Consider the following 13,786-nt stretch of genomic DNA (forward strand, 5'->3'; position numbering starts at 1 on the left):
TTTTTTTTTTTTTAAGATTTTATTTATTTGCGAGAGAGACAATGAGAGAGAGACAGCATGAGAGGGAGGAGGGTCAGAGGGAGAAGCAGACTCCCTGCTGAGCAGGGAGCCTGATGTGGGACTCGATCCTGGGACTCCAGGATCATGACCTGAGCCGAAGGCAGTCGCTTAACCAACTGAGCCACCCAGGCGCCCTCAAAGTCATAGCATTTTATTAAGTCTTCCCATTGTAACTTTCTTGCCACATTTACCACACTACTTCAACGAAAGCCTTTGAAGTACCCTGATCATCATCAAGGTCAAATGAAAGTGTGTTAGATGGAGTTTTAATGTTGAGTGTGTATTAACCCTTCCAAAACTGATGAACCATGTACCAGATGGATCATAAAGTCCCTATTAATCAAAACCTTTAATTAGCTAGGATTTTCTATCTCACAATTGTTTTGAATAAAATAAGACTCACTATTTCTTTAGACCAAGGTCTTGGTTGCTCTTTAGCACTTTGGAGGTAGGACTGCTTCCTCCTCCAACAGAGCCTTTCGACACCTCTCCCTGAAGAATGCCACTCATACTCTTCTACCCCAGAAAACCTGCATTAAACAAGTCCTTGTTCCAGACAGTGTTCAAGGCATGGAGGACACAGGACGAGGTCCCTGTCCTCACAGAGCTCTGTTCCTGGGGAAGCTTACATTTTTCTGGATGCTACCTAGAGGAATTTAACTAGAGGAGCAAATATCCCTCCAGTTTCTGCTGCTGGAATTCTGGGTTGGAGTGACAGTTGTGAGAACAGGAATACCTTCTAGAGACACTCATATCTCAACATGTAGGATGAAGCTGCTTAAGTCCATATGGCACCTGAGTCATTTTCTCCTCTATTTCCTGTTCTTCCTAGATGCGGTAACTCCCACACAGAGATGAAGGAAAATAGAAAAATAAATCCGTGAGTTGCACTCAAAGGACATTGTGAAACCTAGAGTTACAAGGTGTCAGTGACTGTGAGGTGATGCCCATGCCTCCTACCCAGAGACCTCCAATGGAGCCCATACTCTCTTTTTGCCTGGGCCATGTTGCTATAGCATGATGCATGCTAAGAGTTTGCACATAGGGTAACAGGACTGTGAATGACCAACTTAATTAGATATTGGTGGCATCTTTTTTTAAAATTTTATTTATTTATAGGAGAGAGAGAGAGAGAGAGTGCCCATGCACATGGGTGGAGGGGAGGGGCAGAGGGAGAGGGAGAAGCAGACTCCCCGCTGAGGAGGGAGCCCTGAGATCATGACCCGAGCTGAAGGCAGATGCTTAACTGACTGAGCCACCCAGGTGCCCTGATGACAGCTTTTCAAATGAATAAAAATATTAATAAATTTAAGATAATTTTCCCCATCCCATAAATAACTAGTGGTGCTAAGGAGACAGGAATACACAAGGCATTTGAGAGGGGAGAATCATCAGGGAAAATTTCTTAGAATAAATCAGTTTTGAAACCAATCTAGAATGGGAGGAAACTGAGTCCTATCCTTATTGACCAAAGGAAAGGCCAAAGGCTACATCTTCCTCTACCCAATTTATCCCTAAAGCTCATCTGACTTTGGGTATCACTAAGGATACATCAACAGTTTAACATCAAGGTTTTACATAACTCCTGAGGCTGCCACTTGTGAAATTGTCTTCCCCTCAGATATTCCTGGGAGGGTGCATCTCATGCCAAGCCTCACCAAACCTCCTCTGTGGTTCACCAGCCTGCAGGGTGAATCCTACCCTTGTCTGGGCTATGTTGCCTGGTGTTCTCCCAAAGCTGGAAAGGCCATATAAGTGTCCCTGATGTCTCTACCAAAAGGGAAAGACTGCCTCTTCATAGAGTTCCCAATCCTAGAATAGAGCAAAGGAGTGACTCTTCTATTGTCTTTGATCCTACTGAAATTCTCGTTTCAGCTCCAAGCCTCCACTCCAAAACCCAGCCCCCTGCTCCTCCAGGCAGATCACCTCTCAGCCTGTCTGGAATACTGGTTGCAGCGCAGCTGAAAGAGCCTGCTCCGTCTTGGGTGGATTCCTAAGAGTTGAATTGCTGTGTCCTATGGTAAATTTATGTCTAATTTTTTAAAACACTACCAAACTGTTTTTCAAAGTGGATCTAGCATTTTACATTCCTACCAGCGATGCACAAGGGTCTTAATTTATCTGCATCCTTGATAACACTTGGTATTGTCTTTTACATTTTTATTTATTTATTTAAAAAAAAATTTTATCTATCCATTTATTTATCTAGAGAGCGCATGAGCAGGGGGAGGGGCAGGGGGGAGGGAGAGAGAAAATCTCAGGCAGGCTCCCTGCTGAGTGGGAAGCCTGACTTGGGGCTCAGCCACATGACCCTGAGATCATGACCTGAGCTGAAACCAAGAGTGGGTCACTGAACCGACTGAGCCACCCAGATGCCCCAAGAATTCTTTTTATACTTTGGATAGAAGCCTCTTATCAGATATATGATTGGTAAATATTTCTCTCAGTTTGTTGTTTATCTTTTCATTTTTAATGATGTCTTCTGTAGTGCAAAAGTTTTAAATTTCAATGAATTCTAATTTACTGATTTTTTTCCTTTTATGGATTTTAAAGCTATAAATTTCCCACTAACTATGACCTTAGCTGTATCCAATATATTTTGCTCTGTTGTGCTTTCATGTTCATAAAATTTGAAAAATTTTCTAAGTTTCTTTGTGATTTCTTCTTTGATCTATAGGCTATTTATTAACGTGTTGTTCAATTTTTAAATGTTCAAGGATTTCCCAAATTTCTTTCTGTTGTTGTTGTTTTTTCTTTTAGATTTTATTTATGTATTTATTTGACAGAGAGAGGGAGAGAGCACAAGCAGGGGGAGCGGCAGGCAGAGGGAGAGGGAGAAACAGGCTACCTGATGAACAGGGAGCCCGATGCGGGACTCGATCCCAGGACCCCAGGATCATGACCCAAGACGAAGGCAGACGCTTAACCGACTGAGCAAGCCAGGTACCCCTCTGTTGTTGATTTCTAATTTAAGTCTATGGTGGTCAGAGAATATACTTTGCATAATTCTAATCCTTTTTATTTATCGAGACTTTTATAGCCTAGCATGTGGTCTAGCTTGGAAATGTTCCACGCGTGATTGAAAAGAATGTGTCTTCTCCAGTCATTGTGTAGAGTGTTCTGTATAAGCTAATTAGGGTGCCTTGGTTGATAGTACTGTTCAAGTTTTGCTAGTTTTCTGACTAGTTGTTCTATTAATTATTTAAAATTGGATTTTGTATTTTTTTAAGTAAACTCTACCCCTCATGTGGGGCTTGAACTCATGACCCCAAGATTAAGAGTTACATGCTCTATTGACTGAGCCATCCAGGCACCCCTAAAATTGGGTTTTGAAATTTACAACTATAAATGTATATTTCTCCTTTTAATTCTGTCGGTTTTAGTTTCATGTATTTTGGAGCTGTATTGTAAGGTGCATTTGCACTTATAGTTGTTATATTTTATAACATATGGACCCTTTTTATCATTATGAAATGTCCCTTTTGTCTCTAACAATATTTGTTGTCTTAAAGACTATTTTATAATAACAGAGTTATGTGTATCCATTTTTTTTTAGGGCTGCTAACAAATGGGGTGGCTTAAAACAACAGAAATTGCTTCTCTCACAGTTCTGAAGCTGGAAGCCTGAAATTAAGGTGTCATCAGGCCATGCTTTCTCTCAAGGCTCTAGGAAAGAATCCTTCCCTGTCTCGTCCTAGCATCTGGTAGTCGTCAGCAGTCCCTGGTGCTCTTGGCTTAGATCCCTCCAATTTCTGCCTCCAACATCACATAGCAGTCTGTCTGTCTCTCTGTCCAAATTTCTCTCCTCTTATAAGGACATCAGTCATTGAATTAGGGCCTACTCTAATCTAGTATGACCTTATCTTAACTTGATTACATTTTTCAAAAACCGTATTTTTATTTTTATTTATTTATTTTTTTAAGATTTTATTTCTTTATTTGACAGAGAGACACAGCGAGAGAGGGAACACAAGCAGTGGGAGTGTTCGTGTTTTTGAATCAAGTTTGTGTCTCTGGTAGATAGAATTGGGTCTTTGCCTTTTTTTTTTAAGATTTATTTATTTATTTCAGAGAGAGAGAGCATGAGTTTGAGGGGTAGAGGGAGAGGGAGAGAGAATCTCAAGCAGACTCCCCACTGAGTGTGGAGCCCAAGGTAGGGCTGGATCTCACAACCCTGAGATCATGACCTGAGGCCAAATCAAGAGTCGGTCACTTAACTGACTGAGCCACCCAAGTGCCCCTGGGTCTTGCTTTTTTATGCTGTCTGTCAATCTCTATGTTTTGATTAGGGTGTTCAGAGAATTCAGGTTTAACATAATTATTGATATTAGTTATACATTTGTCATTTTGCTATTTGTTTTCTATCTTCTCCTTCTTGATTGCCTTCTTTTATGTTAAATAAATGTTTTCAGTATGCTATTTTATTATATAAAATATAATATATTTATTATATAAGTAAGTTATATTTTATTTATTTATTTATTTATTTTTAAGTAGGCTCCACACCCAACGTGGGGCTTGAACTCATGGCCTGGAAATCACGTCACATGCTCTACTGACTGAGCCAGTCAGGTGCCCCTCGTGTGCAATTTTAATTAATTGTTGATTACCTTTAGTATTTTTGAAAAATATTTTATTTTGGGGGGTGCCTGGGTAGCTCAGTCATTTAAATGTCCGACTCTTGGTTTTGGCTCAGGTAGTGATCTCAGGGTTGTAAGATCAAGCCCTGAGTCAGGTTCTGCGTTCAGCCCCCCCTCCAGCTCATGTGCACATGCTTGTGCTCTCTCTTTCTCTCTCAAATAAATAAATAAAATATTAATCTCTTCACCCAATGTGGGGTTTAAACCTACAGCCCCAAGATCAAGAGTTACATGCTCCACGAACTGAGCCACAGGTGTCCCTTTTAGTATTTTTTTTTTTTTAAAGATTTTATTTATTTGACAGAGAGAGAGACACAGCGAGAAAGGGAACACAAGCAGGGAGAGTGGGAGAGGGAGAAGCAGGCTTCCCGCTGAGCAGGGAGCCCGATGCGGGGCTCGATCCCAGGACCCTGGGACCATGACCCGAGCCGAAGGCAGACGCTTAACGACTGAGCCACCCAGGCGCCCCCCTTTTAGTATTTTTTTAAAGTTATTTTCCTGGGGTTGTTTTTGGGATTATAATGTGCATCTTAATTTTTTTAAAAAAAAATTTGCTGCAGCTTAATACTATTTTAATTCTGGTAAAATAATAAAAATTTGCTTTAATGTAGTTCTATTCTCTCCCCTCCTTCATGCTTTTATTCTTATAAATCCAACAATACAGTGTTATAATTGTTATTTTACATAATCTTATATTTTTAAATCTGTTAAGAGAAAAGAGAAAATGGGGTGCCTGGGTGGCTCAGTCGTTAAGCATCTGCCTTCGGCTCAGGTCATGATCCCGGGGTCCTGGGATCGAGCCCCGCATCGGGCTCCCTGGTCAGCGGGAAGCCTGCTTCTCCCTCTCCCACTCCCCCTGCTTGTGTTCCCTCTCTCGCTGTGTCTCTCTCTGTCAAATAAATAAATAAAATCTTAAAAAAAAAGAGAAAATGTGTGTATGGTTTTGATAATTACTTATATAAGTAACTTTATAGGAATTCTTCATCACTTTCTGTTGATTTGAATTACCATCTGGTATCATTGCCCTATCGGCTGCAGGATAGTATGTCTTACAATAGACATAGACTCTCCTGCCTCCAGGAAATCCCTTTCACTGACAGTGATCCTGGGTGTCATCATCCACTGCTCCAAACTGAGTGAGCCCCTTTCAATGTCAATAGAAAAGCTACTGGTTCTTCTGGACCTTTCTCCCTGGCAGGATGCCATGTTGATGGCGTAGATGGAGTCAGCCCCAGACTAGAATGCCATAGAGCTCCACAACGTCCAGCAAGTGCTCATGCATAAACACTCCTCAGATTGTTGTATGCCTTTGGTCAATTTCCAAAGTGCTGAAATGGTTGTTTTAGGGCAATTTCATCCATCTTTGTAGTTGCTTCTGGGGAAGAGTATTTGACAGTCTCCTTACTCAGCCAAAAGTCCTGCCTCATTCACTGTCCCTCCCAATGCTGTTGTAATTAATTCCTTGAACCAAATTCCCTCCATATTATTTATTTTCCCTCTATTTTAAATACCTAGAGTGGTTTCTGTTTTCCTGACCAGACACAACTCAAACACTGTAATCTTTAGGAACTTACTGAAAGTCCAGTCATTTGAATAGGAAATCATTCTCAGAGATTCGGTACCATTCATATGCTCCCGTCTTCAGTTTCTTCACTCATAAAGTGAACTTAATAACACTTACCTAATTAAATTGTTCTGTGGAATAAGTGAGCTGATGTGTAGAAATCATCTGGGACACAACACAAATTAGTACAAATTAAAGTTTCTTTTTCCTCCAGTTTAAGCCCCAATTCCTTTTATTGTTCCAAGAAATAGCCAGAATACTCCCTCAACAAATTCTTGTGAAAATCCACACAAGGGAACTAGAAAGAAGCCAAGTTAATTAAACTGTTCGGTGATTCATTAGCTCTAGTGCCAAATTTCCTTTTCGTTCCCCACAACAAAACTGTCCAAAGACTCGTAGTTGAGTTTTATTTTTATGACTGGATTGATTAAAACAGGTTAGCTTTTTTCTCATACTTGAATCTCGCTCTTATTCTTGTGAATAAGCAGGACTTTTAATACTGCAGAAACAGTAGACCTTCCATAGCTCCATGCATAAATTATGATGTTTGCTTGTTAGCAATCCTGTCTGTGACGTCAGTAGCCGAGTCAGCTAACAGTTGCTGGGCAATGCCACAGTCTTGAACTGTAGTGTAGATGTAAATAGATTCCGGTTGCTGAATTAAAAAAAAAAAAAAAAACACACACAAAAAACCCCCAAACTGGGTTTCTTACATTTAGAGTGAATTCAGGGGTCTGCTCTTTTGCTTAGAGAGTGGAAAGTATCTTCTCATCAAGGTAAGCAAAAATGTCCATGTTTTCCCCCCTTGTTGGCTCCCTGTGTGTGGCTACACTCTTGTAATTACCGATCAAACATTTCAGTATTGGAATTTTGTCCGTTTGCCCACACAATGCTTGAAATTTCTATGTATTATCCTCAAGTTGTCATTCATCCTTGTATACTGTCAGGGGAAGGAAGTTTATTAACCCCCAAGTAATAGTACTCCTAGGATCTTTGAGAATTTTGATTTGAGATGCCCATTCAACCCAAGAAAGAAATTTCTCTTGCCACATGGCTTTCATCCCTTGTTCTGAGAAGCTCCATAGATTAAAAGTCAGGCAAAATTTCTTTTATTATATGTACTTCTACAAATAATGAAGACCTCAGTCATGTCTTCATAATTAGATTAACCATTGCTTAAACTGGCCTTTGTGTCATACAGTTTGCATGAGTGAGTCCGTTTTCCATCCTATTTGCCTTCCTCTGAACCTGTCTCACGTGTCCTTCTTTTACTTTTTTTACATGTTGCTGCTAAGCCACAATTTATTCTATACTTTTAGGGTCCTGAAAATTACCCCCATTTGGCTCTTTAATACTTTGTAGATTTCTTTCCCATTGTAGAGGTAAAATTGGATGAACATCAAGTCAGAGAACTATTTATACATGTCAGTCAGCAGGGGCTCAGACCATGTCACACTTCTATTCACAGACTGGAAGAGATGGAATCTTTCCTCTTGGAAGACGTTGGCTCCATAATACAGAACACAGCCATTGAGAGAATCATCTCCCCAATGACTGTTCAGCTTTGCCATCTGATCATTTCGATGGAGAGGAAAGACATGGAAAATGAAGTATTTGCCTCTTTGGAGAAGATGGCAGAAGAATTGGCTCAAGCTAGTGAAGACTTTGTGCAAGTTGCCAAAAGGTAATAATTTCAGAGAACTCCAGCCCTTTTCCCTGACAAGACTGCAGAAGAAGAAGAGTGTTAACTAGAGCCTTGTTATAGTCTCCATAAATGCTTTGGAAAGAAGTCAGGTGGGAAAATAAATTGGTATAACATAGAGCGAACCTACTTCATATGTTGCTACTTATTAGCTGGAGTGTACTTTCTTTTTATTTTTAAAGATTTATTTGTTTGAGAGAGAGAAAGAGGGGAGGGGCAGAGGGAGAGGGAGAAGCAGGCTTCCCGCTGAGCAGGGAGCCTGATGCGGGGCTCAACCCCAGGACCCTGGGATCATGACCTGAGCCGAAGGCAGACGCTTAACGACTGAGCCACCCAGGCGCCCCAATTAGCATTATTATTATTGGGAGAAAAACACGATGTACCTGCTGATGTGATGCACTGAGGACACAGCGCCATTGCAGTGGAATTACTTCCCAAAATGTATAATGAGAATCTATTAATAAAACTGACAAGCCCAAGCTGAGGGACTTTCTACTAATAACTGGCTTGTACTCTTCATAAAATGTCAAGAGTCAAGACAGAAAATCTCAGGAACTGTTCCAGAGTAAAAGAGACTGAGGGGACCTGTATTCATTTCCTGCGGGGGCTCTAACAAGGTATTACCAGCTTAGGGACCTAAAACAACACAAATGTATTGTCTCACAGTTTTGCAGGTTGGAACTTGGTGGGCTTGACTGGTTCCTTTGTTTTGGGCCTCATAAGCCAAAATTGAGGTGTCTGTGGACCGGGCTCATAGGCAGAGGCTCTGGGAAGAATCCACTTCCAGACTATTCAGGGCATTGGCCAAATCCAGTTGTTTGTGGTGATGGGACTGAGGAACCCATTTCCTTGCTGGCTGTCAGCCAGAAACTGGTCTTTGCCCTTCAAGGCGGCCTGCATTCCATGTGGCCCTCATGGGCAGGTCAAGTTCCTCTCATACTTCACAAAGTTCTCTGACTTCTCCATCTGCCTACTTCTTTTTTAAGGGCTCATGCAAGTACACTGGACCCACCTGGATAGTTCAGGACACTCTCTCTGTTTTGAGATCAGCTGATTATTAGCCTTAGTTACTTCTGCAAAGCCCCTTCACAGCAGTACCAGATTAACATTTGACTGACTAGCCAGGGGATGGGAATTTGGGAGTGGAGGGGCGTTTAGAATCGCCCACCACAGGACTTGACAGTTAAATTTAATGCATGTTCTTAGATTGGGGGCAACTAGCAAAATTTGAATATTGACTTTGGATTAGATAAGAACATTGTATCAAAGTTTAATTTCCTGGTTTTGATGATTGTTCTGCAGTTTTGAAAGTTAATGTCCTTGTTCTTAGGGAATACACATTGAATCATTTTGGCTAAAGGAGCATGGTATCTGGAACCTTCTCTACATACATGCAAGCATGCACACATACACAAAGAGAAAAAGAGAGAATGACAAAACAAATGTGGCAAAATGAGAACAGTGAGTGAATCTGGTTGAAGGATATATTAGAGTTTGTCATATAATTTTTGCCACTTTTTGGAAGTTTGAAATTTATACAAAAACAAAAAATTACAAAAATATTGTTGAAAAATACCCATGCTCAAAAGTTAAGTGAATTAGAAACAAAGAGGATTCAAAACTGTACATGAGCCCTCAAAAAATTAAAAATGGAATTACCATGTGATCTAGCAATTCCACTTCTGGGTATATACCCAAAAGAATTAAAAGCAGAGACTCTAACAGATATTTGTATACCTGTGTTCATACTAGCATTACTTTCAACAGCCAAAAAAGGTGGAAGCAACCCATGTGTCCATTAATGGATGAATGCCTAAACAAAATGTGGTGTACATATCCAGTGGAATATTATTCAGTCTTTTTTTTTTTTTTAATTTTTTATTTATTTGATAGAGACACAGCGAGAGAGGGAACACAAGCAGGGGGAAGTGGGAGAGGGAGAAGCAGGCTTCCCACTGAGCAGGGAGCCCGATGCGGGGCTCGATCCCAGGACCCTGGGATCATGACCCGAGCTGAAGGCAGACGCTTAACGACTGAGCCACCCAGGCGCCCCAAATATTATTCAGTCTTAAAAAGGAAGGATATTCTGACAACCTGGATGAACCTCGAGGACATTATGCTATGTAACATAAGCCAGGCACAAAAAGACAAATACTGTGTAATTCCACTAGGATGAGGTACCCACAGTAGTCACATTCACAGAGACAGAAAGAACGATGGTTGCCAGGGGAATACGCAGGGATAAGGGGAGATGAGGAGTTAGTGTTGAATGGGTACAGAATATCAGTTTGGGAAGATGAAAAAAGTTCTGGAGATGGATGATGGTGATGTTTGCACAACAATGTGAGTGTACTTAATGTCACTATAATGGTACACTTAAAAATGGGTAAGCTGGTAAATTTTGTTATATTTGTTATATATTTATATACATTTTTTATATATATTTCAAATATAGACATTTGTTTTATATATTTTAACACACACACGTACAAAAAATATGGAGCCGGGGACTGTATGTGATGTGACTCCAATTATGTAAAAAGAAAAAAAGTCACGGAAAGAAGCTTACCAGAATATTTATAACAATGTACTTAAGTGTTCTATAGTAATTTAATACTCTTTTGTACATTCTAAGTTTTTTAACGCAATGCATTTGTAACCACAAAAAAAGCACACAAAATTTTGGGAGTAGGTAAACATCTTTTTTGTCTGTTTCAGTGTGAATGCCTTTGTTGTATTGTCTGTTCCGGGCATGTAAATTATTTATAAAGAGAATTATCCATGCTCATGACCATGGGAATGGTCCAGCTCGCCAATCAGGACATTACTGCAAATAATTCATATTCTGACTTGGGATTGGCTCCATTGGCTTTCAGGGCAGCTCCTTGAGCACTTCTCAAGATAAGCCAAATGGAGGCAATCAGCACAAAACGTGGTAAGTGTTTGGCTGGCAAGTTCCCCTGTCTCTGTCTGCTGGGTAAGCTCTCAGGAAGCAAGAAGGAACTTGCCACATCAGGGGTCTAGTGTTGGCAGCAAGCCAGGGCTTCAGGGAAGACCCCACAAGAAGAGGTCGATACAAGTATATGTTTCCTTTTGCTTAAAAATATATCCTATGATGAACATTTAGAAAATATGAGTGCGATGAGAAAGAAATAATTGCCCATAAGCCTACTGCCCAAAGATAACCACTGTGAACATCTTGGTACATATTGATTACAGGTAGTTTCCCTTTCTCTCTCTCCTTCACACTTCCTATTCCCATCCTATTTTCTTTCCCCATCTCTCCCTTATGCTGTGTAAGTCCGTCTATCATCTATCTATCTATCTATCTATCTATCTATCTATCTATCTACCTATCTATCATGTATCTATCTATCTATATCATACTGGTATCTCCAGTTCCAATCTAACACCACAAGGTCCTTTCTTGCCTTCCCCTTTCCTTATCTGTAGCTTCTTTCTCCAACAGTGAGAATCCTGCTCTTACTATCCACAGTATGTCCACTTACCTGTTCAACCCTGGCGTACACATAAAGAGTTGCAAACTTAACTTGTAACCATAGGAGAAACAAATTGGCTAACTAGAGAGCAGTATTTGTGTGTAGTTCTTACTCTTTTTAACCTGACTCTATCCAGGAAAAATATTCTTCTCCAGAGTTACTTAGGTTAGTTCTTTTCTTCCCTATCCTTTTCAGAGTTGTTATGTTACCCACTTGTAATCATATTAGTTTTGTACTGTTGCATTACAAATTGCCACAGTCTGAAGCAGCACATATTTATTATCTCACAGTGTCTGTGGGTCAGGAGCTGGTCCACTGCTTTGGGTCTCAGCAGACTGGGTGAGCTGTGTGATGCAGGTGGCAGCTGGGGCTGCAATACCTGGGGCTTGAGTCCCTTTTCCAAACCCACTGGTTGTTGGCAGAATTGTTCCTTAGGATTACAGAACTGAGGCCCTGACATATGGTCCTCTCCACAATGTGGCAGTTTGGTTCTTCAAGGCTGAACCAGAGAGTGTCCTTGCTGCTTCAAATCTGTCTCTTCAAGAAGGACCCACACACCCTCTTTTGAAGGCTCACCTGATTTGGTCAGGCCCACCCAAGATAGCCCCCTTTTGATTAACTCAAGCCAACTGATTAGAGACTCTAATTACATCTGAAAAAAATCTCCTTTTCCATATAGCATAACTTGATCACAGAATAACATCCCACCCTATTCGTAGGTCCCACGCACATGTAAGGGGAGGCCATTATAAGGTGTGTGCACCACATGATGAGAATTTGGGGGCCATCTTAGAATTCTGACAACTTTTTTAATAGATTCATTTTTTCCTTTTCATATTTCATTTTGGGGTTTTCCCCCACATGCCACTTGATTTTAACACGTGTATTTTCTCAGGGGCGCCTGGGCGACTCAGTCAGTTAAGCATCCAACTTTTGATCTCAGCTGAGGTCTTGATCTCAGAGTTCTAAGTTCAAGCCCCATGTTGGGCTCCACACTGGGCACGAAGGGTAGCATACTATAGACATTGTTTGCACTCTGATTATTTTACTTAACACTATATTGTGGAGATCACACATATCACTTCATAGAAATTTTCTTTGCTTTTTTATATAATTGCATAACACTCCATCGTGTGTATGAGTACATCATAATTTATTTAACCACTTTCCTATGAATGGACATTTAGGTTGTTCCCAATATTTGAAATTACAAACAATGTGGTAATGAATAACTTTGTGCATATTCGCTTTCATATTATCAGAGGTGGTAGTTTCCAACTAGTGACATTGCTGGGTTAAAATATATTACATATTATATACTGAATATATTGAAATATATAATAGGTTATTAACCCTTTGTAATATATTTTGTGTTATATTATTAACCCAATACTCACATACACTGTTAAGTGATAAAAACAAAGTGTACAATGCAGAGTTGTATTACCAGGTTTATAAACATTGAATATATGTTCTAAAGTTATTAGCTTTTTGTCATATATAATGAAAATATCTTCTCCCAGTTTGCCATGTCATGTGACTTAAGAAAATTTATTTTCCTATACAAATTAAAAATTTCTTATGTAAATTTGTCAACCTATTTTTTTTATTGCCTTTGAATTTTGAATATAGTTACACAGGTTTCCCTATACCAAGATTAAAGAGGCATTCAATTATGTTTTCTTCTAGTACTTATATGGGTTTGTTTGTTTGTTTAATTTAAATTCAATTAGCCAACACATAGTACATCATTATACTTATATGGTTTTGACTTCACATTAGATTCCCTAATCCATTCAGAGTTCAATCTTGTATGTATCTTTTTTATTTATTTATTTATTTATTTATTTGAGAGAGAGAGAATGAGAGACAGAGAGCATGAGAGGGAGGAGGGTCAGAGGGAGAAGCAGACTCCCCGCCGAGCAGGGAGCCCGATGCGGGACTCGATCCAGGGACTCCAGGATCATGACCTGAGCCGAAGGCAGTCACTTAACCAACTGAGCCACCCAGCCGCCCGTTGTATGTATCTTGAAATAACAATCCAACTATATTTTTCCAGATGGCTATTCAGTCATCCCAGTACTGTTTATTATAAAGTCTATCTTTACCCAAATAATTTGAGCCACCTTTATTTTTTCATGTGAGGGGTAATTCTTAAAAATTAACTACGGTAATGAATGAAAAATTTTAGTGCTTCTATGTAGTATTGTCTCCTTCTAGACAAAGTTTAATTTATTCTGGTGGAAAATTAATGTAGGGAAAGGTCTCGCTTATCCAATCAAAGCCTTGAGATGATTCAAGACTAATTTCACTCTTTGTA

General features: G+C 39.9%; 1 long non-coding RNA gene across 1 annotated transcript in view; it reads left to right on the forward strand.

Moving 5' to 3' along the window:
* Positions 1 to 2,074, forward strand: part of LOC115942375 (uncharacterized) — a 5,305-nt gene extending 3,231 nt beyond the window's left edge. The window contains exons 2-3 of the long non-coding RNA XR_004076978.2: positions 893 to 940; positions 1,936 to 2,074. This is a non-coding gene — a long non-coding RNA (uncharacterized LOC115942375). The remainder of the gene's footprint in view (positions 1 to 892; positions 941 to 1,935) is intronic.
* The last annotated feature ends 11,712 nt before the right edge of the window (positions 2,075 to 13,786 follow it).

Source organism: Leptonychotes weddellii, chromosome 10 (genome assembly GCF_054177405.1).
Source record: "Leptonychotes weddellii isolate Sample4059 chromosome 10, ASM5417740v2, whole genome shotgun sequence".
Lineage (NCBI taxonomy): Eukaryota > Metazoa > Chordata > Mammalia > Carnivora > Phocidae > Leptonychotes > Leptonychotes weddellii.